The sequence below is a fragment of the Mauremys reevesii genome, linkage group 4 (genome assembly GCF_016161935.1).
Source record: "Mauremys reevesii isolate NIE-2019 linkage group 4, ASM1616193v1, whole genome shotgun sequence".
NCBI lineage: Eukaryota > Metazoa > Chordata > Testudines > Geoemydidae > Mauremys > Mauremys reevesii.
Window position 1 is genome coordinate 124238207 of NC_052626.1, and position 27218 is coordinate 124265424.

At 51.4% G+C, this 27218-nt stretch overlaps 1 protein-coding gene across 1 annotated transcript in view; it reads right to left on the reverse strand.

Moving 5' to 3' along the window:
• PPFIA4 (PTPRF interacting protein alpha 4) overlaps nucleotides 1-26824 on the reverse strand; it is a 190259-nt gene extending 163435 nt beyond the window's left edge. The window contains exon 1 of the mRNA XM_039537315.1: nucleotides 26734-26824. The gene's annotated coding sequence lies outside the window, so the exon portion shown is untranslated. The remainder of the gene's footprint in view (nucleotides 1-26733) is intronic.
• Nucleotides 26825-27218: the final 394 nt, after the last annotated feature.

A 27218-nucleotide genomic window follows, 5' to 3' on the forward strand; every position in this document is an offset into this window, starting at 1 on the left:
GAAAAAACAGCCCCTGGAGGCACTGGTCATCCTGGGTTGGTGTCTTTTCCAAAGGTTGTTCAGACAGTCATACCCTAGCTCAAAGCCAGACCCATTCCAGCACATGGAACCCAAGGGCAGCCCAGTAAAAAATCAAGAATAGATCGGTATCTGGGCTAGGCAGGAGTGGCAGCTCCCCCCACTACATGCCCGTATCCTTACAGGAGATGCAGCACTGACAGCAGAAAGTAGTTTTCCAGCACAGGGATTTAGCTGCATTAGGCAAAGGCATGAATGGGAACCAACACCAGGTGCTGCCTAAGGAACTGGAGAGGTGAACTGTCTACAGACGGCACTGCCTTCACACACACTTTCTTGTCTTCAAGAGGCAGCCAGGTACAGAGAGGATGACTTCTCCTTCTCAGCCCTTAACCACCAGCATGCTGGAGAATTTACTCCTCCGCACCAACTCATACACAGCACCCCTCCTCAACCCTCACTCTGGGAGCAGAGACATTTCCTAGCCAGGCTTTCTCAGAGACGAACAGCCTTTGGATAAGAACCCAGTGATAAGGCCACAGAATTGCCACTGGGGCAGGAGAAGACGACTGAAGAGACAGTCACTTTTGTCTGCAGCCACGTGACATGAACGGTTCGTTCATTTGGCAGGCTTGGAAGCTGCCGCTGTAGATCCACTCTCCTGGAAAGCACCTGCTTGCCATCAAAAGGAATTTAAGCTGGATATCTGGAGCACGCAGCCCCTACCTTCTGCCATTCTGAGCTCCAGCCATTACCTCCTTTGTGGAGGTCTTGGAGATCTGTGGCTGAAAAGGGATAGCTAAGAGCTAGGTGTTATTAGCATCACTGCCAGTTGTGCCACACACAGAAGAAGGCTGGCTATAAAGCAGGGATAGGCAACCTATGACACACATGCCAAAGGCGGCACGCGAGCTGATTTTCAGTGGCGCTCGTACTGCCCGGGTGCTGCCCACCGGTCTGGGGGGCTCTGCATTTTAATTTAATTTTAATTGAAGCTTCTTAAACATTTTAAAAACCTTGTTTACTTTACATACAACAGTGGTCTAGTTATATATTATAGACTTATAGAAAGAGCCTTTCTAAAAACCTTTAAATGTATTACTGGCACGTGAAACCTTAAATTAGAGTGAATAAATGAAGACTCCTGAAAGGTTGCCGACCCCTGCTATAAAGGCATCAAGGCCTGGGGACAAGCAGGAGCAGGGGAAGCAGCACCAATAGCCACACGGCAATTGACAGGAAGCCCCTGTATCTGCTGGCCCAAACAATATCCTAGAGATGCAACAGATAAAAGCTTTTAAGTAAACAGCAGCGTGGACTTGTATCTTACTGACTTCCATAGCGCCTACATGGGATACATATTGCTGCTAGACACACACGAGTGCCCAAGGCTGCAGGAAAAACTCCCTTCATCAATCGAGAAATTGTGAGCATGTCATTAAACATGGCAGGGTAATGCATAGTGCCCAGGGCAGAGTTAAGGATGCCGGTGCAAATTTAGCCTCATCGCTTCCTGGCTTGAGCACGTAGCTGGGCCAGCTGAATCTTGCCTTCTTGTTGTGTTTTGCGTGGGCTCCCTTGAACGGGCATGTGAAGCCAGAGGAAGCTGAGCGGAGGGGGAGGGGAGCAGCGAGAGCAGCTCATGGGAATGCTGCGATTTGGCATCGTTTCCCTATTTTTAGGCACCAGGATTTGAAATAGCAGCACTGACCTTCAGCGAGATGAAGGGGGTCAACTTGAAAACGCTCCAAAAATCTAAAGAGCAGCTGGGTTTGCAGCCTTGCTGCCGAGATTCAAAGGAGGCCCCTTCCCTTTCCCGAGAGGAGCGCGATTTCAGAGCTGTTAGCACCACAAAAGGCAGCACGGGCTATTAGCTCAGCTCAATTTCCATTCAGCTCCCTCCGAAAATGTCAGCTCCACAGAGCTAAACTAATTCAGTGAGTTCTGCAGCCTGGCCATGATCTCCCAAGCAGATCCTCTAGCCAGTCATCCAGAGTCCACATCACTCCCCAGCTAAAAAAGCCCTTGGAGGCCAGCTCTATCTGGGGGCACCAGAGAGGCTGTGCCCTCGTCCATGCTGTACTACCTGTCGGCTCAGCTCTGCCTGTCGGCCTTCCTACAGGGGACAGCTCAGAATAGCTTCTGGGGACCCCATCACTCCAGCCCCATCCTGCAACACACAACGTCACCAGCTAGCAGGACAGCTGCAGCTTTCATTCTCTTCCACTTAAGGCTGTCTCATTCCCCTACCACATCCATCCCCAACTCCCCATGCCATGGGCCAGTGCAGAGCGCCTTCAGGCGCTCGTCTGTAATCACAAGTGGCATTGTGAGGTTGGGCTCTTACTTGAAGGGTTCTGTATGCAGACTCACAGAATCCTAGAAACACAGACATGGGGCTGCAAGGAACCCGGAGAGGTCATCAAGTCCAGCCCCCTGCACGGAGGCAGGGCCAAGTAAACCTAGACCAGCCCTGACAGGGGTTTGTCCAGCCTGGTCTTAAAAAACCTCCAGTGCTGGGATTTCACGAACTCTCTAGGTCACCTGTTCCAGCACTGAACTACCCATGGAGTTAAAAGCTTTTCCAAAAATCCTACCTAACTATCCTTCGCTGCAAGCTAAGCTAATTCCTTCCTGTCCTGCCCTCAGTGGCCACTAACGATAGATCACTGTCCTTTTTATAACAACCTTTCACGTAGTTGAAGAAACATGTTCCCCTTCAGCCTTCTCTTCTCAGAACTAAACATGCCCAGTCCCGTCAGCCTGTCACCATAGGTCACGTTTTCCAAACCTCTGATAATTTTTGTTGCTCTCCTCTGGACTGTCTCCAATTTGTTAACCTCTTTCTAATCACATCTGGACACAGTTGGGGCCTCACCAGTGACAAGTGGAGCAGCGCAGTTACCTCCTGCATCTGACATACAACACTCCTATTAACACATCCCAGAATTACATTTGCCTTTTTCGCAACAGCATCACACTGTTGACTCATTCAATTTGTGAGCCACGACAACCCCCGGCTCCTTTTCACTGGTACTAGCCAGTTATTCCCCATTGTGTAGTTGTGCATTTGATTTTTCCTCCCTAAGTGAAGTACTTTGCACTTTTCTTTATTGAATTTCATCTTGTTGATTTCAGACCAATTCTCCAATTTGTTGAGGCCGTTCTGAACTCTAATCCTGTCCTCCAAAGTACTTGCAACCCCTCTCCCCACCAGCTTGGTGTCATCGTCTAGAAAAGCAGAAGATATTGGGACCACAAGAGCATCCCAGTCTGAGCCATGAGGTTATAAGTCATGTGGTCCCCAGCTGCCACAGCTCCTGCCACTGGAGCCCTAATTCCTATCAGAGCAGGATTCCAAGGAGACGGGAAGACTGGTGAGTAGTGAGACTACATGGAGGCAAAAGACAATGCTCTCTAAGTGTGCTATAGTTAAGGTGGGCAACCCCTCTTCACAGTGGTATCTGCATGCCCTCACTTTCGGCCTTCTAGCAGGAACCGAACCCCTAAGAAGGTGCACCAAAGAGTTCAGATTAGACAAGGGTGGCAGAACTGCCGTCCTAAAGCAAGCATCAGGTCTAGATGCCAAATCAAGACTGTCGTGCTGCACAGACTGGTGAAGAGAACTCCAGGAGCGACCCTACAGACTTTGGAGAAGGAAACACTGCAGAGGCAGCCAGAGCTGTAGTTAGTCTTAGGTGAACCCACTGGTAGGTGTGTTACAGGGTCCCCTTCTGTGCCCGATACACAGAGCAGGAGTGGTTACAGGCCCCAGCTACAGCATCTGGGCTCTGTAGCTCAAGCTGCAGCCGCTCTTGCTTTCAGCTGCAGATGTCCCTGTGTAATCCCTTGTGGGTCAGCAATGAGTCACTATCTGCATCTACCAGAGCTAACAAGCAATGGATCATTTGGGTCAAAACCTCAAGAAAAAGCTCTCCAGGCACGTAGGCATGACACCCCTAGAAAGAAACTAGGGTGGCAGGGACCACGTGACCTTTTGTATGTGCAGCTCCTAACACTAGGGACACCTGGAAGGCCTGCGGGGCTCCGAGACACACTGCTTTTGCTCCAAGTTCTCATAAGCTCAGTGACTCTGCGGTTGCCTCCCAGAGGTGGGTCTACACAGAGGCCTCTTGAAAGAGAAGAGGGCAGCGGGCGGAATGCTTTCTAAACCCAGATCCCAACAGCAGCATTGCCTTCGCTATGAAGGGAGGTTCACGGGCAGCATGTAATGGAGGCTGGGAGAGGCTAGGCCTCCCAAACCTCTGCTAATGCTCCCTGCCATGGCCCTGGGGCTGGGCTGTGGCAGGGATTGGGGCAGCTCCTCCGGACAGCCAGAGTTCGGGGCAGCTTCTCCAGGCAGGTGGGCCGGTGTACGGGCCAGGGCTCGGGGCAGTTTGGGCAGGTCAGGGCTTGGGGCAGCTCAGAAGGGGCTCCTCCGGCCATGGTGGGGGGCTCAGGACTCCTCTGGTCCTGGTGGGCGAAAGCAGGGGACGTGGGGCTGGAGCTTCAGGCAGAAAGGGTGGGGCAGGGGGCTAGCCTCCCTGAATGGGGAGGGGGGAAGGGTTCACACGCTGCCCATGGGGAGGTTATAACACAGATGCTGTCACAGTCATTATGCTAGGGGCTGCCAATCCCTGGTGCTGTGACAGTGGGATATACCAGGGTGGTCTCCCTCATGGCAGCACACGTTAAGCTCCAATTACGTGGCAGGTAACACTTCAGGCTCCACTCAGCCTCTGCTGAGGTGGTTAAGGTATTAGAGTCCCATCAGTCAGCCAGGGTGCACAGTGCCCACCCTCCCCAGCGAGCCTTCCCTCAGATTAACGCCATCCCCATCAGTACAGCACCCAATAACATCCAGGGCTTCGCTCCAGGGGCAGCAAGCGAGAGGGACGTCTACCTAGGGAATGCAACGGCCACCACCGCTGTAGTAAGCAAGCACCTGGACATCTTTGGTGTAGATACCCTCAGCCTCGTGAGCCAGGGCAGGGCTGCTCCCCTCCTTTTACAGTTGGGGCACAGAGGCACAGGCTGGATTAAATGTCGTGGCCAAAGGCCTGTGACTGAGCCAGGAATTGAAACCACGTCTCTCGAGTCCCAGGCCAGCTCCCCACCCGCTATACCAGCTTTCCTACCCATTCCCATCCAGCCACCCTGCGCACCAGAGCGCTGACGTGCAGGTAGGAGACAAACAGAAGAGAAACGCAACTTGGAATCATCTACTGGGCCTGCACCGTGCGAAGCTTTCCCAAGAAAGCACTGTCTCCTGGCAGCACTGAGAGCTCATTCTGTGACAATGACTCACCCCAGTGTGTAATTCCTCTACAGACACAGTGTATGTCTACACCAGGGGTGGGCAAACTACGGCCCGCAGGCCACATCCAGCCCGCGGGACCCTCCTGCCCAGCCCCTGAGCTCCTGGTCCGGGATGCTAGCCCCTGGCCCCTCCCCTGCTGTCTCCTCTTCCCCGCAGCCTCAGCTCGCTCACTCTGCCGCCGGCACAGTGCTCTGAGTGGCGGGGCTGCGAGCTCTTGCCGGGCAGCGCAGCAGCAGAACTGTGGCCTGACCCGGTGCTCTGCGCTGAGTGTGTGTGGCTGGCTCCTCTTGGTGCAGCTGCGCCGCCAGCCACTGGTACTCCAGGCAGTGCGGTAAGGTAGCAGGGGAGGTAGGATAGAGGGCAGGGAAGTTCGGGGTGGTGGTCAGGGGGTGGGGATGTGGATTGGTGTTGGGGTGGTCAGAGGGCAGGGAACAGAGGGGTTGAATGGGTGCAGGGGTCCTGGGGGGCAGTCAGGAATGAGAGGGGTTGGATGGGGCAGCGGGGGGCAGTCAGGGCCAGGGGTTTTGGGGGCGCCCAGGGAGAAGGGGTGGCTGGATGGGGCAGGGGTCCCGGGGAGGGCATTCAGGAATGAGAGGAGGGGTTGGTGGGGGTTCTGGGGGGGGTCAGGGGACAGGGGGGGAGGGGGCAGGAGTCGGGGGGGCGCGGCAGGGGGCCCGAAGCGGAGTGGGGGCAGATAGGGGGCAGAGCTGGGCCATGCCTGGCTGTTTAGGGAGGCACAGCCTCCCCTAACCAGCCCTCCATACAATTTTCGAAACCCAATGTGGCCCTCAGGCCAAAAAGTTTGCCCACCCCTGGTCTACACTATGGAGACTCTCCCAGCTTAGCAACGCTAGCCTAGCTGTGTTGGCAGAATTCTGCAGCCTACACTGACGGAAGGGGTTTTTCCACTGGTGTAGGAACACCACACCCCAAATGAGGGTCGCGACCCCAAGGGAAGCATTCTTCCATCAACACAGCTGCATCTACACTAGGGGTTAGATCGGTACACTCCTCGCTGATGTAGCTGTGTCATCCTAACTTAAGCATAGGCCAAGCCCCACACTCGGGTCTGGAGAAGACCAGAAACCAAAGGATCTGGAGTAGCTCCCAACGTACCCTAAACTGCAAGACAGAGAGTCCAAATTTTTCAGAAGCAGCCAGTGTGTTTGGGAGCCTCTGGGGTTTTTTTGAGCCCACCCTGGGCCCCCTAAAGGCGTCCCCAGAATCAGGCACCCAAAGCCAGTGGTGATGAAGATTGGGCTCTGTATTCATGCAACAAAAGGGTTCTTAAGACTCGTGATCCAGGAGGTGTTGTCCTGACCAGGGAAGGTCCAGCTTGGCTTCCACCCATCATGAGAACTCCATGCAAGTGTGAGTAATGGAGAAGCTTGGCCCCAAGGTCCACAGCTACTTGTACAGCTCTGGTCCCATGCCTGACTGTGCAGAGTTCAAGGGGATCAGACTTCAGGAAATGTCATCGGTGAGTCAGGTGCACTGGGAAGAAGATGAACGATCCTCCAGTAGAGGAAATGCCCAGGGAAATCCAATGATATGGGCTGGGTCTCAATTAGGGCATAATGAGAATTCTGCTAAAGAACAAGCAGCAGCGAACGGCATTGGCTATACATGGAAAATGCATCATGTAACTAAAACATGTAATGTGTATGGAGGATGGCAGATGTATTTCTGAAACACAGCCACCGAACTGCGATCAGCTGGCACATTTCAAAACAAAACATGTCTGTCACAGTCTATGATCCAAAAAGAGACTGCGTTTCGCTTGGTGGGCGGTAACACATTTGAGGCAGTGTGGACTAGTAGAAAGAGTACTGAACTAGTACTCAGAAGATCTGGTTTCTATTCCCAGCTCTGCTACAGGCCTGCTGGGTGAATTTGGGCAAATCACTGCCCCTCTGTGCCTCAGTTTCCCCATATGTAAAATGAGGATACTGGCCTTCTTTGTAAAGTGCTTTGAGATCTACAGATGAAAAGCACCTAGAGAGCTAGGTAATATTACTAGGAACAGCAGCCACATGATGCATTTTCCCTAGTATAGACAGACCAGCCTGGTGTGGCTTCATGATTCATCCTCAAAGATACCAGATTTTTGGCAATTAAAACACAAGGGTGAGACAATCAGACAAGGACCATCATTAAGTATTTCATCCCTGCAAACTGAATTAAGGCAGCCGAAACAGCAAAACTTTTGGGCCTATTAGCTAAGGGAAAGGAAGATATGAAGGAAAGGATACCACAAGGGAGAAAGCTGGACCATTAATAAATGAGGTGGGGGGAGAACATGGCTCAGTCACTGAACTCCTTCAAACTTCAAAGTCTTCATCTAGAGATAGCTTTTCTTAAACCCTACTTGTCCAGACTATGTAAAAATAGTGAGTGATGAGAGGATACAACTGGGAAACATCTAAAGTCAGTCACACTGGATAATGCCCATCCGAAAACTAAAGGGAACTGGCTGACGAGCCTGTTGAACCGCTAACAAGACGACAGGAAATCAGCAAATGTAGTACTGATCTTCAAAAAAAGAAAAAAGTGATACTGACCATTACAGTCTTAAATCTAATTTCTGACAGCTAGAGGATAAAGGAAAGCATGCTAAACACAACAGTGTTGGTGGTTGAGAGATATAAAGCCCTAACTAAATGGTATGCATGCTAGCTATTCACATGCCACTTCTCTCCAAATCTGCAATCACAACAGTCCATATAAACCAGAGGGCATTTGCTAAGTCTCCACATTTGACTGGGTCCTTTGTGAAGGGCTCTCAGCCCTGTTCCCCCATCCCAGTCTTTGACTTTCATGGCATGATATAAAGCCCATCTGTTTTATCCGGTCACATAGGGAGACGAGACTGGAGGGATTTTTGCTTTATCTGAGGCATTTAAAGTCGACTTCCTTGATCAGAACCGCAGATTTGTTTAAGTGTGCAAGGGGAAGACATCAGAAACTTATATCACTGGATTTGTCCCATCTTTTCCAACCAAACTGGAGCGAGTTAGTGGATGCACGAGTTGCAGTGAGGACAGACTGTTCCTCTCAGCTAATATACACCAGTCAGAAAGTGCCCAGCTTAACTCTCCAATCCCGGGAAATCTGTAGGGCTGGCAGCTAGACCACCTGCGTGTGTGTCAAGTGAGCGCCTCTCCTCTGGACTCAGTGGGTAGCGGCTGCACTGCAAGTGAAGGTGTGATTGAAGCACAGGTAGCCATACCTGTGCCGGCTCTAAATCTAATTAGCACAGGAAGCAACGGGAGCGTAGCTATGGAAAAATGGGCTTCAGCACGGACTAGCAACCAGAGATTATATCCAGGGTCCATGGCAGGCTTGGACTCTGGTTGCTAGCCTGTGTCGCCATATCTAGATTAAAGCTTGCATGCTTATCTGTACTATGATCTCACCTTCACAAGCAGCATAGAAATACCCATGGAAAGTCTACAGACACGAGACCCCCAGGAGGCCAGTTATACGGTCACTTTTCAGGGAAGAATTGCCCTTTAAGACTTGTGGGTGGACCCAGCGGCAGAGCTGGGAAGAGACTCCCCACCACGACCACCTCCTGACTCACACTGCTGAGTCCTAATACACACACCCCCGGCCATGGTTCCTCCCTGTACCGTGATTTGCAGAGAAACAGAGACAGTACATTTGTCTGTGAATCTCAGAACAGGCACAAAGGAAAGACAGTTTGCCAGAACCCTGCAGCCCAGCTGATGCAGTGAAATCTGACCTGGCCCTGCCAAGCAGATTGTTGTACAGTAGATGTCCACACCGGAGGAAGAAGTTCTCCCAGACCACCCTCATTCCAGCCCCTACCCAGCACACACAGCTCACCGAAACAGACATTACTAGACCCTGGCCAATTTACTCCCCCATTTTACTCATTCTTACCAAGAAACCCTCCTGTTTTTCTTACTAAATCTGATGACTCCCCCCCCCCCCACACACACACACCCCGCTCCACCCAAGCTTCAAACAGTGACTACATACAGCAGCAGCTTAGATTTCCCATCGCACGCTCCCTTCCCCGTTGCATCTCCATTCACTCGGCTCTCTCCCACTGCTTCCCCAGATGCTCACAAGCTGCATTTGCGGATACAATTCTCAGCCTGGGAGACCTGAAGGGATTTCATAAACACACACACCCCACAACCCCCCCCTCTCGTCCCATCAGCTCAGCACTGGAGGCAGACACAGCCTGTGGGGATGCCTCGTTGTTCAAACTCTCAGAGCACGCCCAGGGTTCAGACCATGTTGCTCTGTACTGTATCTGACAATACGAGCATTTATTATTTCAACAAGCGGGCGGTGAAGGCAGCCAGAGCAACCCTGCAACTAGAGACGCAGCTGCACAGCGGTACGGCTCTTTATAACCCACTTCACCGTCTTACAACGTTAAAATGTACAAAGGGAAACAAATAAAACAAAGCCACAGCGGTACCCAGAGCTGACTTTCCGTCCGCAGGACCTCGCTGGAAGCTCCTCAGTTGAATCGGCAGCTCCCCAGTGGCTCACAGGATCCTCCCCTTCAGTGGAGGCAAGCAAAGTGAACCCAGCCCAGCAAAGATGCAGGCAGGTCCCCATGCAGCAAAGGAGCCCTTCCCTCAGCCAGGAAGAACACTCACCACTATCCCAGTTGGCAGGGATGCCCCGAGCATGCAGCCCTTTGGCAAGAGAGTAGCAGAACCACGGCTCTGACATGCCCTTTAGAACCCAGAACCGACTGCCTGCCTGTTTCCATCACAGCAGCCACCTGCACGGACAGGCCCCCTTGCTCTCCTTCCCCAGCCCTCTCCTCCCTGGCTCGCAGTCCATGCTAGCTGTTAGATTCATACCAGCTAGAAACTGCAGCTGGCAAATCCACCCACTCGACACACCCAGCAACCCCCACTCACAGGGAAAGATCTGGCACACCACAGATCCTCAGGACTGGCTGCCGGATGCTCTCCCCACAACAGCCTCCCTTCAGGGGGGTCTAACATTCATCCAAATCAGTGGAAGAGCTGTAGGAGCGGAGGAATTTTCTAACCTCTCCCCAGCTATATGCTCTGAAAGCTCAGACACCAGTCACCAAGGCCAATGGGGTCAAACAGACCACGCCGGACCCTTTAGGAAGCCAGTCACGATGCCTGGGCTAACTCTCAATTTACCTGGGAGAAGAGTGGCCTAGCAGGCCAAGGGAGGAGGCAGCGAGTGAGAACTGGGTCCCAGTCGCCTCTATGGGGCTAGGTGGGGCAGGACCATGGCAGGGGAAGCAGGAAAAGCAGGGTATGGAGGGGAAGCTGCTGGAGGAAACAGCAGTGGGACTAGACTAAGCTCCACAGGCAGAAACTGCCTTTTTCCTGTGTGTTTGTACAGCACCTAGCACAACAGAGCCCTGGCCCACGACTGCGAACCCGGGTACTATCAGCAATGCAAATAATGAGAGAGAGAGAGAGAGAGAGAGAGAGAGAGAAGGAGAGAGAGAGACCAGGAGAAGGAAATGCTTGGGCAGAGCTACCCCAGAGATTACGTAGCAGCCCTCCTAGCTCCTACGTTTAAATATAACATTCATAGAATCATAGAATCTCAGGGTTGGAAGGGACCTCAGGAGGTCATCTAGTCCAACCCCCTGCCCAAAGCAGGACCAAACCCCACTAAATCATCCCAGCCAGGGCTTTGTCAAGCCTGACCTTAAAAACCTCTAAGGAAGGAGATTCCACTACCTCCCTAGGTAACCCATTCCAGTTCCTCACCACCCTACTAGTGAAAAAGTTTTTCCTAATGTCCAACCTAAACCTCCCCCTCTGCAACTTGAGACCATTACTCCTTGTTCTGTCATCTTCTACCACTGAGAACAGTCTAGATCCATCCTCTTTGGAACCCCCTTTCAGGTAGTTGAAAGCAGCTATCAAATCCCCCCTCATTCTTCTCTTCTGCAGACTAAACAATCCCAGTTCCCTCAGCCTCTCCTCATAAGTCATGTGCTCCAGCCCCCTAATCATTTTTGTTGCCCTCCGCTGGACTCTCTCCAATTTATCCACATCCTTCTTGTAGTGTGGGGCCCAAAACTGGACACAGTACTCCAAATGAGGCCTCACCAGTGCTGAGTAGAGGGGAATGATCTCATCCCTCGATCTGCTGGAAATGCCCCTACTTATACAACCCAAAATGCCATTAGCCTTCTTGGCAACAAGGGCACACTGTTGACTCATATTCAGCTTTTCGTCCACCGTAACCCCTAGGTCCTTTTCTGCAGAACTGCTGCCCAGCCATTCGGTCCCTAGTCTGTAGCAGTGCATGGGATTCTTCCATCCTAAGTGCAGGACTCTGCACTTGTCCTTGTTGAACCTCATCATATTTCTTTTGGCCCAATCCTCTAGTTTGTCTAGGTCCCTCCTGCCCAAGCCAGAGAGCAAGCCACACAGGGAGGCTAGGGGAAGGGTGCTGCTGGAGAACAAGGAGCTGGTGCCTGGGGAGAGAGGCTACTGGGTGTAGCTGGGGGACAGGCTGCCTGGCAGCAGCAACAGGAGGCTGTCCAAAGGGAAGCAGTAAGCCACATAGGTGCTGAAACTAAGGGTGCTGCCACACCCCCTGGCTTGAAGTGGTTTCCATCACATTCAGGGTTTACAGTTTGGTTCAATGGCTCTCAGCACCTCCATTGTTTCAGCACCCCTGGTAAGCCGAGAGCCAGCAGCAGAGTAATGCTGACAGCTAGCAGCCCACCAGGCCAGGTGGAGGGGATGGCGGCACGGCAGGGTGAAAAGGGTACAAGCTACAGAAGAGCCTGGAGAAACAGCTTAGCAGGGGGCTGGCATCTGGAGCCCTGGGCACCAAGAGGTTGGGGGAAGCAGGCAGATGGAATGTCTCATGTGAGCTAGCTCAGGAGAGACCGGGGCAACAGACTCAGATCAGCCTCTTTACTAAGATATTGGTACTACCAAGAAACCTACTGTTCCTGGAAATTCAGGCCTCCACAGTTCAAACGTTTAAAGGAGGCCTTATCCAAACTGATGCAGGATATCCGCCACAGGGGTGGTCAAGGCAGGCAGCAGTGCCTAGGGCCACAGTATTCTGTGCATTGCTCAGGCAGAAGGATGGCCTAGTGGTTAGGGTGCTTGTCTGGGACTTGAGACCCAGGTTAGATTCTCTGCTCTGACAGAGTTCCTGTGTGCCCTTGGGTGAGTCACTTACCCTCTCTGTGGCTCAGTTCCCCACCTGTAAAGTGGGAACAACACCATGGCCCCACCACACAGATGTGCTGGGCGGATAAATGCAGTCAAGGCTGTGAGCTGCTCAGATACTATGGTAACAGGGGGCAGATAAGTGCTTTTCTCTAACTGAGGTGGTTGTCAGCTCATTCTGTAGAGTCAAGGGAAAAAGCTGCATGGTACAATTAGCGCCGTTAGCCTCACCTTCCTAATCATGTGCGCTTCCTCCAGCAGAGCTATTTTGGGTGGCCACGCGTTGTCTGAATGCATCCAGAGCTCTTTAGCATTCCAGAGAGCATCCAGCAGGACTCACATACAACCGCCACCAATGAAACCCTCAGACAGGTTTCACACTCCCCTTTGCAGCCTCATTTGTGATCAAACTTGGCATGATGAGAGCTCTATATCTTTTCAGGCTTTTCTGTCTCCCAGTCCACTACTGTACATACAGGCCAATGAACCCCAGAATTGGCCAGGGAATGGGGCAAATGCTCATTAGTTCAAGCAAGCTCATCTCTCTGCCAGCATAGGACCCCTATAAATTAAGGCCCAGAAGGGACTTTGTGATCATCTGGTCTGGCCACCTGCACAACACAGACCAGAGAATTCCTCCCACGAATTCCTGCATCAAGTCTTAAATTGTGGCTGAGAGTGCGCAGAGCATTTGGAAGACATCCGATCTCAGTTCCAGGTGCCCGAGTCATGGAGAATCCGTGGTAACTCGTACCAATGGTTTGTCACCCTCACTGCGCCTTGTTCCCAGTTTGAGTGTGTCTAGCTTCAATTTCCAGCCACTGGATCTTGGCCTCTCCTCTCACAGGAGAATTGCTCCCAGATGGCAGGATCCGGGTCTCACCATGATAAGAACCCACACACAGCAAGGAGTTACTGTGATGCCAGCAGTGTTTCAGCCAGCTACCCTCCATTAAAGATTAAAAGATGAAGTACCCAGGAGTCTCCTTGCCTCACAGGGACTGTGTGGACTCCTTCGATCCCCAGGACCCAAGGTTTTCTCCAAGATCATGTCAGTTAAAGTTTGTCTCTCTTCTATTTGTGTTGTGGTAGCACCTATGAGCCCCATTCATGGCCCAGGCCCCCTCTGTGCTAGGCTCTGTACACACAGCAAACCCTTTAAGGGGGGGGATAGCTCAGTGGTTTGAGCATTAGCCTGCTAAACCCAGGGTTGTGAGTTCAATCCTTGAGGGGGACATTTAGGGAACTGGGGTTAAAAAAAAAAATCAACAAAACAAAAAACTGGGGATTTGTCCTGCTTTGAGCAGGGGGTTGGACTAGATGACCTCCTGAGGTCCCTTCCAACCCTGATATTCTATGATTCTATGAATATTTGATATTCAAGTTAAGATGAATGTCACCATTTTTAAACACCAAGCATGTATCACTATGGAAACAGAGAAACAGCCAAATACCCTCCCAGTTCATACAGTCTCTCAGATAACTGAACCCATCTGCAATATTGCCTTCTATGATGAGATAACTGGCTCGGTGGATGAGGGGAAAGCTGTGGATGCGTTATTCCTTGACTTTAGCAAAGCTTTTGATATGGTCTCCCACAGTATTCTTGCCGGCAAGTTAAAGAAGTATGGGCTGGATGAATGAACTATAAGGTGGATAGAAAGGTGGCTAGATCGTCGGACTCAACAGGTAATGATCAATGGCTCCATGTCTAGTTGGCAGCTGGTATCAAGTGGAGTGCCCCAAGGGTCGGTTCTGGGGCCAGTTTTGTTCAATATCTTCATTAATGATCTGGAGGATGAAGTGGACTGCACCCTCGGCAAGTTTCCAGATGACACTAAACTGGGAGAAGTGGTAGATACACTGGAGGGTAGGGATAGGATATAGAGGGTCCTAGACAAATTAGAGGATTGGGCCAAAAGAAACCTGATGAGGTTCAAGAAGGACAAGTGCAGAGTCCTGCACTTAGGACGGAAGAATCCCACACGCTGCTACAGACTAGGGACCGAATGGCTAGGCAGCAGTTCTGCAGAAAAGGACCTAGGGGTTATAGTGGATGAGAAACTGGATATGAGTCCACAGTGTGCCCTTGTTGCCAAGAAAACTAACAGCATTTTGGGCTGTATAAGTAGGGGCATTGCCAGCAGATCGAGGGATGTGATCATTCCCCTCTATTCGGCATTGGTGAGGCCTCATCTGCAGTACTGTGTCCAGTTTTGGGCCCCACACTACAAGAAGGATGTGGAAAAACTGGAAAGAGTCCAGCAGAGGGCAACAAAAATGATTAGGTGGCTGGAGCATATGACTTACGAGGAGAGGCTGAGGGAACTGGGATTGTTTAGTCTGCAGAAGAGAAGAATGAGGGATTTGATAGCTGCTTTCAACTACCTGAAAGAGGATGGATCTAGACTGTTCTCAGTGATACCAGATGACAGAACAAGAAGCAATAGTCTCAAGTTGCAGTGGGGGAGGTTTAGGTTGGATATTAGGAAAAACTTTTTCACTGGGAGGGTGGTGAAGCACTGGAATGGGTTACCTAAGGAGGTGGTGGAATCTCCTTCCTTAAAGGTTTTTAAGGTCAGGCTTGACAAATCTCTGGCTGGGATGATTTAGTTGGGGATTGGTCCTGCTTTGAGCAGGGGGTTGGACTAGATGACCTCCTGAGGTCCCTTCCAACCCTGATATTCTATGATTCTATGAATATCATATGCATGTCATCTTAGCTTTGCCCCATATGGATGCCCAGCTTTTAACATTGTCCAGAAACCTGTTCACACCAGCCATCACATGTAGTTCCAATACGGGCTATGAATCCTCAAGTTATTAACCACCATACATGGCCCAGAAACTATCCTCCAGTTCACCCACTTGTCATGGGCCACAGATCCCAGCACTTCTGTCACACGCCAGACTATCAACCTGTCACTGCAACAAGCTGCTACAGTCAAGAGCCCATCTAGTTCTCCATACATGGTCCAGAACAATATCCTTCTACTCATCCACCATTAGCTAAGAGACCCAATCTACCCATCCATCCTCCATTTGCCAACTGGAAACCTCAGTATACCAGCCATATTCCCCTCTCATTGAGCACTGGAGTCCTGCCATCCAGATACAACCACATACCCACCTTCATCCAATCCACAAACCTCAAGCCAGGCTAGCACGTTACTTATTTACTATGGCGAGAAAGGTGTCAGACTACAATGGTATCACACATGATATAAATGGCCAGCTAGTCAATGGGTACAGAATGTGATACATGGCATTTTTAGTCCATGACTTCCAAAGCTCGGACACAAGCATCTCCTCATGTAATGGGTGGTGGTGGTGGCCAGGTGATGTCAGAGTCAAGACTGCATGTGTAATACATTTGAGAGGTTGGATGAGCTGTGAATATTTACCTTCTCTGAACTCTCCATTCACATGGCTTAAATGCACGTGTGGGGTTTTGGCTGGGGTTTTTCAGTGTGATGTTCCTTGAGCAACATTTTAAAGTTCACGATGGTTTCGTCTGCTTATTCAAGAAAAGCCAGTTTGGAACTTGAGCTTTACAAGATCCTCAGCTTTGACCCCATCTCCCCACACACACACCCCACCACTCAGCCCCCCAACCCAGTCCCTCCAGTAAACTCTTCCTCTCTTCCTGCCCCGCTTTTCCCTGCCTTGCAGAACTCAAGAGTTCCACAGCCTCCCAGAGCTCCCCAGACTCTGCTCTTCCCACTGGATGGAGTTGGAGCCTTGGAGCAGATTCTGTCCCCTACTCCAACCACTATGCAGTTCCCTAGCAGCTCATGGGGGCTGGTACTGTGCTGCAGGTAGCCAAGGCAGAATTTCCAGACACAGCAGAGGCCACTGCTCCTCACAAGCCCCAGCGTGGGGAATGTGCTAGGGGACAAGCTCAGAGCATCATGCTGTGGGGATTCAGGAGTGGGCCACAGCACAGGATGGATTACTGGGGGCTGCTCTAACTTAGGCCAGGGCCATACTGGCTCATGGTACAGCCCATAGGGCACAAAGCGACCTTTTCCCCACTCCTGCTGGACTGAACCTCCTGGAGGCACGGCACCAAATCAGACCCATGGGGAAGGAATCGCCTGTTTGCTCCATGTTTGTACAGAGCCTAGCACAATGGGAACTGGGGCTAGCACTGGGGCTCCTAGGTGCTACAATCATACAAATAATAGTTTGTGCCAATGGCTAGAGCTAGTGCATTATTGAAGTACTATATACAGAGAGCAGGATGTGGCCCTTCACACGGCAGCAGACGTACTGTGCTAAGCTACATGGCAACAGTAAAACACAAAATGGTGGCTGTGCAATAGCCAAGTCATTTGATAATTAAAGTGCCAGTATTTTTAGGTGAGGGTGAGTGTGAGTGTGTAACAGACTTCAGAGTGTATGCTTCTGCCGCTCACGGCAGAGCTCTTAGAATTCAATTTATTGGCCATGTGCTGAAGAGATGCCAAGACCCGCGGAGAACATGAAGTTTTTGATTGTTTTTTTAAGATTTAACATTACTTTAGAGAGAAAGTGTAAAAAAAGAGAGGCCCAAGTCATTTCTAAGCGACAAGCCACAAAAGACAAAATTGGATCATTTTTAAAACCGGGTGACTAAAATTAAACAAAACCAAGTTATTTCCCCCAACACAGCCTGAGAGGAATCACAAGAATGGAAAGTGAAATACCAAGCTTTAAAGGAAGGAGGGGAAAGACGACCATCTCCCTCGAACACAAATTGACTGCCTATGTCTCAGAACATGTCTGTGGGGAGCAGGCAAGTTAAATAAGCAAAGCAAGAGTTTGTTATAAGAGCAGTACTATGAAGAAATCACAGGGAATTGGAGATAATCGCTGGGGCAGGGGCAGGGTGGTTGCTTTCCATTTGGTTTATCAATGGCTATCAACAGCAGGGCTGTGACTCAACTTTCAGTTTGTCAGGAACACTAAAGATAGAAATATCATTAGCACCTCTGTTATCATTAGCAGATCGTTGTCAGAAAGATTCAGGTGCCAGGGGATGGCAGGGCAGGAAATAGGAGAGGTAATACCTTTTACTAAGCCAAAAAATCTGAAGGGAATCTTTTGCATTGGTAGGTAAAAAACTGGCACTTCTGGGCAACCAGAAGGATTTAAAAATTTGGTTCTCAGCACCATGAAGAGCAAGAATGCATTGCTATCTAAGGTCCCTCACAGCAGTATCTGAGCACTTCGTGGTCTTTAGCATATGTACCCTCATGCACCCCTATGAGCAGGACAGTGCTGTTTTACAGATGCACGGAGACTAAGTGACTTGCCGAAAGTCCCACAAGGAGTCTGTGGCAGAGAAGGGAATTGCACCAGAGTCTCCTGAGCCACAGGCTAGCATCTTAACCACTGGGCCATGCTGCCTCTGTGCAGTAACAGCAGAGACATCACAGGTTTCTTGGCTGCACCAAAACAGCCATTATTATAAACAAGAGGAGAGAAGGTATTTTACTGCTACAGAAGAACATGGAGAAGCCCCACCCCGGCAGACTGCACCCAGTTGTGGCACCTTGTCTTGCAGGAGGACACCTTCTGGAGGAAGTCCAGAGAAGAGCTTAGAGGTGGGAAGGGTGTGGTAATTTTTTTGACCGACTAAAGAGCCAAAGTCTCTACATTTTGGAGAAGACAAGGTCCCAGGTTGATCAGGGCAGCTGGTTCATCTTGAAATTCATGAACACAGCAGATTACCTCCAAGGAGAAGATATCAGAACTAAGCCACACCAGGGACTCCCTCACTCTTCAGCGAGTTCACCGAGCTCAGGTGATGTTTCCAGACCGACCATCAACTGGGAGGCGAGAATGGAAGAACCCTTTCAAATCATGGAGTTCTCTGCCCCTGCCCCAACCCCTCCAAAGCCATACAAGCCAACTGCACATCCCCTCCAATGCTGATGACTCCGGGAGGGAGGGCGGGGCATGAGGCGAGACAAGTTCTACACATGCATGGCTGATGATCGGCCCAGCTCCCTGGAAAGGTCGAGGGTCACTAGGATCAGCAGGAAAGTGGGAGCTTTATTCTCTGCACAGCTTCATTCTGAACACAAAACCACCACATTAAAAGCCAGGCATACCAGCAAGCGCCTGGAACCACCCTTTGCAGCCCAGTCAAGGAGAAAGTATTGACGACAACTGTTTCTAGGCAGATGGAACCTCCAGGACTTCTCCACAACCATTGTTTAATGTTGCAAGATCCACCGAGATGGAAGAAGGCAGAAAAGCAACAACCATGATTCTGTTTAACATCACAGATGTCAGGGGCTCAGGCGTCACATCCCGAGCCCTCCCTCCCTCCAAGTCTTCCTTCCCAACTTCAGCTGGTCCCGATTTCACCCATCCCCTGTGCTATCCCCAGAGCCACCACGCCATACTACAGATCATAGCAGCACTATGCCAACTGTAACTGTTCAAAGAACACCAGAACGTGGGGAAATCCAGGCACCGGTCTACTGCCAGCTATATACCCGTGTTTCCAGCCACACATCTTGAGGTCCAAAACGAGCTCAGCAGGAGAGGATCGTGCATGCTGCAAAGCATCCTTCAGCCCTGCGTCCCCTTCCCCTCCCCTCTGTCTCCAAAGCCTGGCTAGACATGAGAGTCCTTCACCTTGCAAAGCTAAGTTTGCCAACTGCACCTCAACAGGAGGCGAGGGAAGTGATAAACACAGGTGGAGATGCAGTAGTAGATCCCCTTTTGACTAGGTGTGCAACGGCAGTAGGCCATCTACTATTCTCCACTGGGTAGCCAGGTGCCTTTGCAAGGCCTGGTCCACACAAGAAAATTAGGTCAGTGTAACTACATTGCTCAGGGCATAGTTAAGCCAGCCTAAGTCCCTGTGTAGACAGTGCTAGGTTGACAGAAGAATTGGGGAGGCAGAGTGCCTACAGCGATGGGAGAACCTCTCCCGCTGGATTAGGTAACGTCTACACCAAAGCCCTACAGCTATGCCATGGCAGCGTTCAAGTGTAGACAAGCCCTACGCCACACCCCAGCTAACAAAATACCAAGATAAGCAAGTAAGCGGATACCAGAAGGCAGCAGCTATTTGACTGCATCATGTTAGGCCCTTCTGGGGCAGAGGTTGAACTGACACAGCAACGCCACCCTCAGCTGGGGGCAGGAAATGTTAGTGACATGGACTGTGCACCCAGTCAAGAGAACTGCAAAGAACTGCACTGCTGTCAAGTCAGTCCACAGGAAGGTGACCAGTGGGCTGCCCCAAGCTGCCCCATCCAGGCAGCCTCACACACAGCACAGCTCCAGCTGGCCTTTGGAGGAGGAGCACCAAAGGAAGGTGCTGAATTCAGCCTCTAAGAGCCAGCAATCACCACTGCTATTCATTTCACAACAGGCAGAATGCCAGTGGCAGCTCCAAATCAGGGCTCCTCTCCACGGAACTGCGCCCAGGGTAGCAACTGTGGGAAGTTTCAGGGGAAAGAAATTCTAGCAGCAACACAGCTGGAGAGAAAAGCAAGATCTGTCCGTGTGATTCTCACACTTAACACTTCCCCTCCCTGAGGGCTACAAGAACTGAGAGGGAGTGAAGGCAGCTCATTGGAGATGGTACCAAAAATGACTTCACAGCATCGCACGCTGGGGGGAGAGGGGGGGAATCAAAATCCAACAAGGCGACAAGATATTCAGCATCACCACAGCTACATCATCTCCCGCAAGGTAGCCGACCAAAACCAGCAGCAGAGTGCGCAGGGGCCGGGAAGAAAAGGCCATGCAGGGCCTGCAAAGAAATCTTTGGAAGATACACAAAGGCAGGTGCTCCAGGAAAGCAGCAAGGAGAAGAGAGGGTGGCTAGGGAGAGCCAAGAGCCTCCAGCCGCACCCATCACCAGTGCTAGGGCAATTAGGACAGGGTGGGAAGTGGTGCATTGAGGCAGCTCTTGGAATGGTCCTGCCCCAATGAAGGACCATTGGGGCCGGAAAGGGACAAGTGATGTCCTGCGCTTCCTGCCCCTCCTTGCTGATGAATGTTGCCATTCCCCACGCTTTCTGCTCCTCGAACATGGCGCTCACTAGCAGGCTCTTCCCAGACTGAGGACAAGGGGAGGGCTAGCTACTCTCCCCACCTGAAGGTCTAGCACACCCAAGCATGGACCCTTTTCTGAAGCAAGCCACTTGCCTCATGCCACCATGGTGCCCACAACCAGGCTGCCTGAGCCCATCTCACGATTCTGCAGGGAACTGGTCCTGCAGTGCGTGATGCCTTCTCCACCCCTCCAGGGAATCCCTAACCCAGGCAGAGGTAGTGTGGAGTTGGACCAGCACCACGCTAAGAGGGACACAAACCAGTCCCCAGAGGGAGAGGGTGCAGATGGAATTGGACCTGTGTCACTAGATCCCAATGCACTCAGAAGGGATTAACCCACAGAAATCCTCACCTCTCAGCTGGCTTTCTGCAACCTAGAACAGCGGCTGTCAACCACTCCAGACTACTGTACCCCTGTCAGGAGTCTGATTTGTCTTGCGTAACCCCCAAGTTTCACCTCACTTAAAAACGACTTGCTCACAAAAATCAGACATACAAATGCAAAAGTGTAACAGCTAGTACTGAAAAATTGCTTCTTTTCTCATTTTTGCCATATAAGTATAAAATAAATCCACTGGAATATAACTATTGTGCTTACATTTCAGCGGATGGTACACAGAGTAGTATAAACAAGGTGGTATCTATGAAATTTCAGTTTGTACTGACTTCACTAGTGCTTTTTATGGAGCCTGTTGTAAAACTAGGCAAATCTCTAGATGAGTTGATGTACCCCCGAAAGACCTCTGCGTACCCCCAGGGGTACACATACCCCTGGCTGAGAACCACTGACCCGAACTGTTCAGGAAAAGCAAGTCGCTCCCTCTTAGATATAAATCAGCAGGCGGCTTGAACCAGCCACAGCCAAGCAAGCTCAGGTGCCTTTTCTGACTCTTCATGGGGAGAGAAGCAGCAGGAGGTACTAAACACAGAGCTCTTACAGCTGCCAAGTACCGGGTTCTAGAGACGATTGATGGATTACTTGGACTGTCGTCTCTTTGGAGCAGGGGTTGTCGTTGATCTGTGCCTGTACAACCCCTCACACAAGAGGGGCCTGTGTCCATGCCTGGGGCTCCTAGGCATTATGGCAACAGCAATAAGAAGAATGGGGAGTCAGACTAAGGCATGGTTTGGAAATTCGGGGAGCTCTAGCGATGCTCATTCCCCAGCAATACTACAAGCACTTTCCCTGATTTATGAAGGAAGAGGCCTGACAAGGGGATGCTGTTCCATGATGGAGAAAACTAACACACAGGTAGGAATCTGTTTCCGTGCCCACACAGCAGATGGGATCTGACTAGCAACCTCCGGACAGGAAAAGCCACCGACTGCCAAGACTCGCTGATGGGCAGAGCGGGCTCAAAGCAGGAGCTAAGGCTCAATGCATCTGATGCCCAAACCAGTCCCCCTGGCCATGAAGAGTTCTCCTCTTTAAGAGAGAGTGTCTCTCGGATTTGTTCCAGGGGTACAGAAATCCCATGGGAATAGCAGGGACGTCAGTGCCCCAGCAGATCAGATTTGTCCCGTCCCAGTGTATTAGCCATGTCTTGAGTTATGCTTCAGGTGGGGGTGGGGGTTCTGGAGGGGGAGGCTTTTGCTCACTTCAAGCCAGAAATGAAAGCAGAGCCATCCCACAGCACAGCACCAGGCTGGCTGGCGGCAGTTCTGAACAGAGGTCGGCTTCTCTTACAGAGCCACGCAACGTGAGCCCTGCCAAGGCGATTGACCCTTTCCATCATGGGAAACTGGAGCACAGAATCCCAGCAGCAGCCTCCCCAACCACGCAGCAGAGGGCTTGCTATTTCAGGACATCAGACACAGGCAGTTATCCACTCAGGGCACAAGATCACCTCCCCCAGAGAGAGCTGGATGCACAGTTTGGCATTTCCTGCCCTGAAACTGCACTCACTGGGGGCGGCCAAGTGCTCCACCAATGCAGCGATCAACGTCACATGCCGGCGCTCGCTCAGGGGAGCCACTTCCCAACCAGCCACTCCAGGAGCACAGAGCATTACACTGCAGCACCTGGTGTAGCCTCACCACCACAGTCAGCTAGAGGCTTCGGCAGCACCCCGTGGCCTGCGGATGAGAGCACACGAGCCAGCCCTGCCATGACCTGCCATAGCACATGCCCATCAGACTGCCCTGCATTGGGCAGATGACAGGGGGCCCATCCAACTACCACGCTCAACACAAAGCGTCCCTTGCTGGAGCTGGTCTGCACGTGGCAGGATTGATAAAAGCACTGCCTGGCCTCCCAGGGCTACTGCAATGATGAATACATTACAGATCGTGAGGTGCTCAGATACCATGTCCCCCATCACCATAAATACGATGGATTGGATAATGAGATAGGTGTGTGACGGGAGGAGGAGGATGGACAAACAGAATTGATCAACACACAACACTGCACTGAAATAACAAGTGTGAATGAAAACCCATTTTGCTATTTCTGTGTATAGCCTCCCAGGCACTAGTTAAACCGACATTGGAGAGTACACACAACGGTTTGCACCTGTTTGGTTTGACATTTTAAACCAGTTTTTGTTCTACCTGTGTTCAGACAAGGCCTACGTTTTCTGTAGCTACTTTAATTCCACGAATACCCACACAGCTCGCCCCAAAATAACTCCATCGGTTTTAAACTCACACTGTTAGTCATTTCAGCGCAAGCCTGTGTGCGCAGCTGCCCTCAGACCATTTAAACCCGGATTCTAACACATTTAGCTCAAATACTTGAAAAAAAAGCTCTGCTGAGGATTCATCATGCTGCCCCTTGAATTAATGGCTCAGAGATTTCACAATCCATGTTTGCAAGTTATCTAAGGAGGTGGCAGGGCAGAGAAGATCAAATATTCCCAAGTAGAAAACCCCCTTTCTTTTAGAAGACAAGATTTTAGGCTCTCTGTGTGCTGAAGAATCTAATATTTCTTCCCTGGAGAAGATTAAACCAGAACTTTACCAGGGTAAATTGTGTCAGATGATGACAGTGGCGCCAGACATTTGTTCATAATTTTTTTAAAACACATCTCCTCCTGCCCCATTTCCAACAGCTGCAATACCTGCATCAAAGTCTCCATGCACCTGAGTTAGGTAGCCTTAAAACAGGATCACGGGCTCCAGGGCTCGATCTCTGTTCCTCTCCTCCCAACATTCATCTCTTCGGCTGGACTCTGGCAAGGAAGCCAACCTCTTTTGCAATATGCCATGGTGACATGAGCCACCAGGGACCTTATGACCCACAGACCCACCCACGCCCCCCAGGACTAATCCTCACTTCCTCAGCTTCCCCTTACACAACCATTGTGTACTCAGGCACATCCACGCTCCTCCAGAGCACTGAACCATCAAGGGGCCAGGAGGGTCACTGAAACCCAGGCTTTTGACAGACTGCAGAAGGTCAAAGCCTGAGAACAGAAACACCAAGCCACCCCTGTTCCCTCCTCCCCTAGTAGACAGAAGCAAATATCCCAGCAAGAGACCAAGAGCAGACACTTTCTTCAGACCCCTCCTGAGACTATCCTGTCTGATCTCCGTGGCAAAAGAGGATCAGCAGCCTGGTTCTCAGGAACAAGCAAAGCAAGACACGTTCAACTGACAAGAGCAGCAGCAGTAGCCACAGTCTGATCACAGAGGAAACACATTGCTTAGCCTGTATAGAACTGAGACCTGGCTGGACAACACCACCAGTACAGGACGAGAGCATCTCAGGCCAGAGGCCGCTCAACGAGACGAGGAGATGATATGGCCTCATTTAACATCACACGGAGGCACCCCACCAAGGGGGTAGAGTCATCGGAGCCCTCACACCTGCTAAGTGGACCACCCCAAGAAGTTCACTGGCTTCCTTAGCAGAACAATGAGAGCTGCTGTGCAGCCTGGCACTGGAGTCTCTGACATTAGTCAGCTTGAGAAGCTCCAGTAATACCCATGCAGATAACAAGATCTCATGTCAGTCATGAAAACCTGAAAGTTCTCTCATGTGGTCTTTGGTGCCACCTTAGACTCCACGTCCAGCCTAGGCAGACTCATCTCCACCCCCTCAACTTCCTCCCCTCTGGAAAGTGGGACAACTGGGACGGTCTTCACTAAAGATGTCCTGACCCAGTAAGTTCCCAGGACACCATCCAACTGTGGAGCCTGTGCTCTGATGAACTCTTAGCAAATTTCAGCCAACTACCATCCACACCTTGATAAACTAGCCCCAAACACTCTGAGATAAGGAGCCGGGACAGGAGATGAGCGCTAATGGCACAGAATTCAGAGCAAATCCAACTGACTACAACACAGAGCGTTCCTATAACCCCGTCACAGTGAAACCTTAACCAGCATTGGGTGCATCTTACTGTCATTCACACCCACGCTGCATAGGCATATACCACCACTAGAATCAGGTGTAAGTGACACAAGGCAGTGAAAAATCAGGCCTATCCGTGTCTGCAATTTGCCAAGCCAGTTGTTCCAGAACTCACTATCTCTACTTCATGGAAGAGATCTATCCAGGGCAGAGTGAGCTGCTGGTGACAGGGGCATAAGGCAACCTTGTCAGAGCTGGGGAGAGAAGACCTAGCAGACATCCTGAAAGCAACTGAAGCCCAAACCCAACATGTGAAATCCATGACTGAGTGAAGTCCAGTGACAAGTCCCAAGATCATTGCCCTTGAACATGGCAACTGACCAGCCTGCTGGAACAAAGCAGTCCAGCCTCTGCTCCAGAATCCATGTCTTGGTGCAAACCATCTTGTCAGCTTCCTGCCTTGAACTGTCCCTTTAAAAGACCCATTATTGAGAAAGAGGTGGCAGCTCAGTGACACCTGGTCTCTACCAATACTCTAGTCCCCTCCCAATTTAGACTCAAAAACAGAATAAGGTACATACAGAGGCAGGTCAGATAGGAGACATCCAAAGGCTGAAAATCTCCCAGGATTGTTGGATCTGTTGCTAACATTAGACACCATTGACCATGAAGCCCCGAGGGCTCACCTACAAGGATGAGTGGAGTTATGGTAAGCTGGCTTCACTCATTCTTCTCAGATAAAGCCCAAAGAATTGAGAGAGGCACCCACAGCAACCCCGCCTGGTTCCCAGCCCTACTGTCACTAGGAGACACTAAGGGCTTTGATGGCGGATCACCTCTGACTACTATGGTATTCTTACAGATTCCTTGGAAGCATCTGGCGTGGGTCACTGCTAGAGACGGGACTTTGGACAAGACGGACCTTGGATCTGATCCAGAATGGCAATACCTCTGTTTCTACACAGATGTCGCTGGCTCTCAGTTTCATTTCTACCAAATGCCAACAATGCCACAATGCCCAAGGGGACATGGGTTAAAAGCACCCAAATCAAGCCTAAGGGACAGTGCCCCTTTAAAAGTCACACTGACATCTGAAAGCAGTTCACCTCCATGGTTTCATGTTGTATTTAATACCACCTGGGAGAGAGTGGGGAATAATTTTTTCCCTTCTATTCCTGTCTTACTGCATGCCTTCACCAGCATTGCATGTCCAGTCAATTTCACCCTAGTGTCTGTGCAGCTAGCCTGGATCCCTGTTTGCCTGTGGGAGCGTTGCACACAGCAACATGGGAGAGAACCCATTTAAACTCGGTACAGGAAAAGAGGGTGGAAAAAGCCACCAAAATTGGCAAGAAAATTCAGGGCCAGATGGATCCCCCACACTGCTGCTCACTCACTGCAGAGAGGGGCTGCATTCCCACGGGGCTCTAGGCAGCAGGAAGGCTACTAGGAAGGGGGCATGATGAGGACATGACAGGACACCCCAATGCAGAAACCACTGGAGCAGTGTGCCCCTCGGAGAAACGCCCCCCCCCAGAGACAGTGTCCCCCCCCAGCTCTGAGACACCCCCCAGGACAGTGTGCCCTCCCCCCAACAGAAAGCCCCCCTAGAGCAGTGTGCCCCCGCGACAGGAGGGGTGCCCCACTCAGAGATCCCTGGAGCACTGAGCCCCCCAAAAGAAAGGGTCCCCCAGTACAGTCTGCACTCCCGGATAAGAGGGGGGCCCTGACTCAAGACCTCCGGAGCAGCGTGCCCTCCGAGAGAAAAGGCTCACCGGGGCAGTCTGCCCCCCCCATCAGAGGGGGAACCCGGCTCAGTGCCCCCCGAGAGAAGGGGGCCCTCGCTCGCGATCACTCACCGGCTCCAGGAGATGCGGCGGACGCAGGAGCCAGCTGAGCAGCTCCCCGCCTGCCTCCGCATCGCCGCAGCACCGGCCAGCCGGCCGAGCCCCGCCCCCTCCGCCTCTAGCCACGCCCCCGCCTGACTACACCGCGCCCTGCTCCCCTAAGCCCCGCCCCCCGCATCTTTTCAGCGCATAGCCTCGCCCCTACCCCACCCTCCCTGCCTTCTAGTTCCCATAGCCCCTTTCTGTACTAACCCCCCTCCTTGAAACCACAGGGTCCTGCAGCACTGGGGGGATAGCTCCCTGGCTCCGCCCCAGCCTACACGCCCCAGCCGAGGACTTGTCAGGGAAGGGCAGGCCCTGTTCCATTCCTGTTAACAAGCCTTATATGTCCCATGTGGCCATCCCCTTTGTGACCCTCCATTCCTCTGTCCAGGGGCAGGGTGTTGGACTGTGGACCGAACCTGTTGGCGATTTTTTTAAATTCATATTTAAAAACG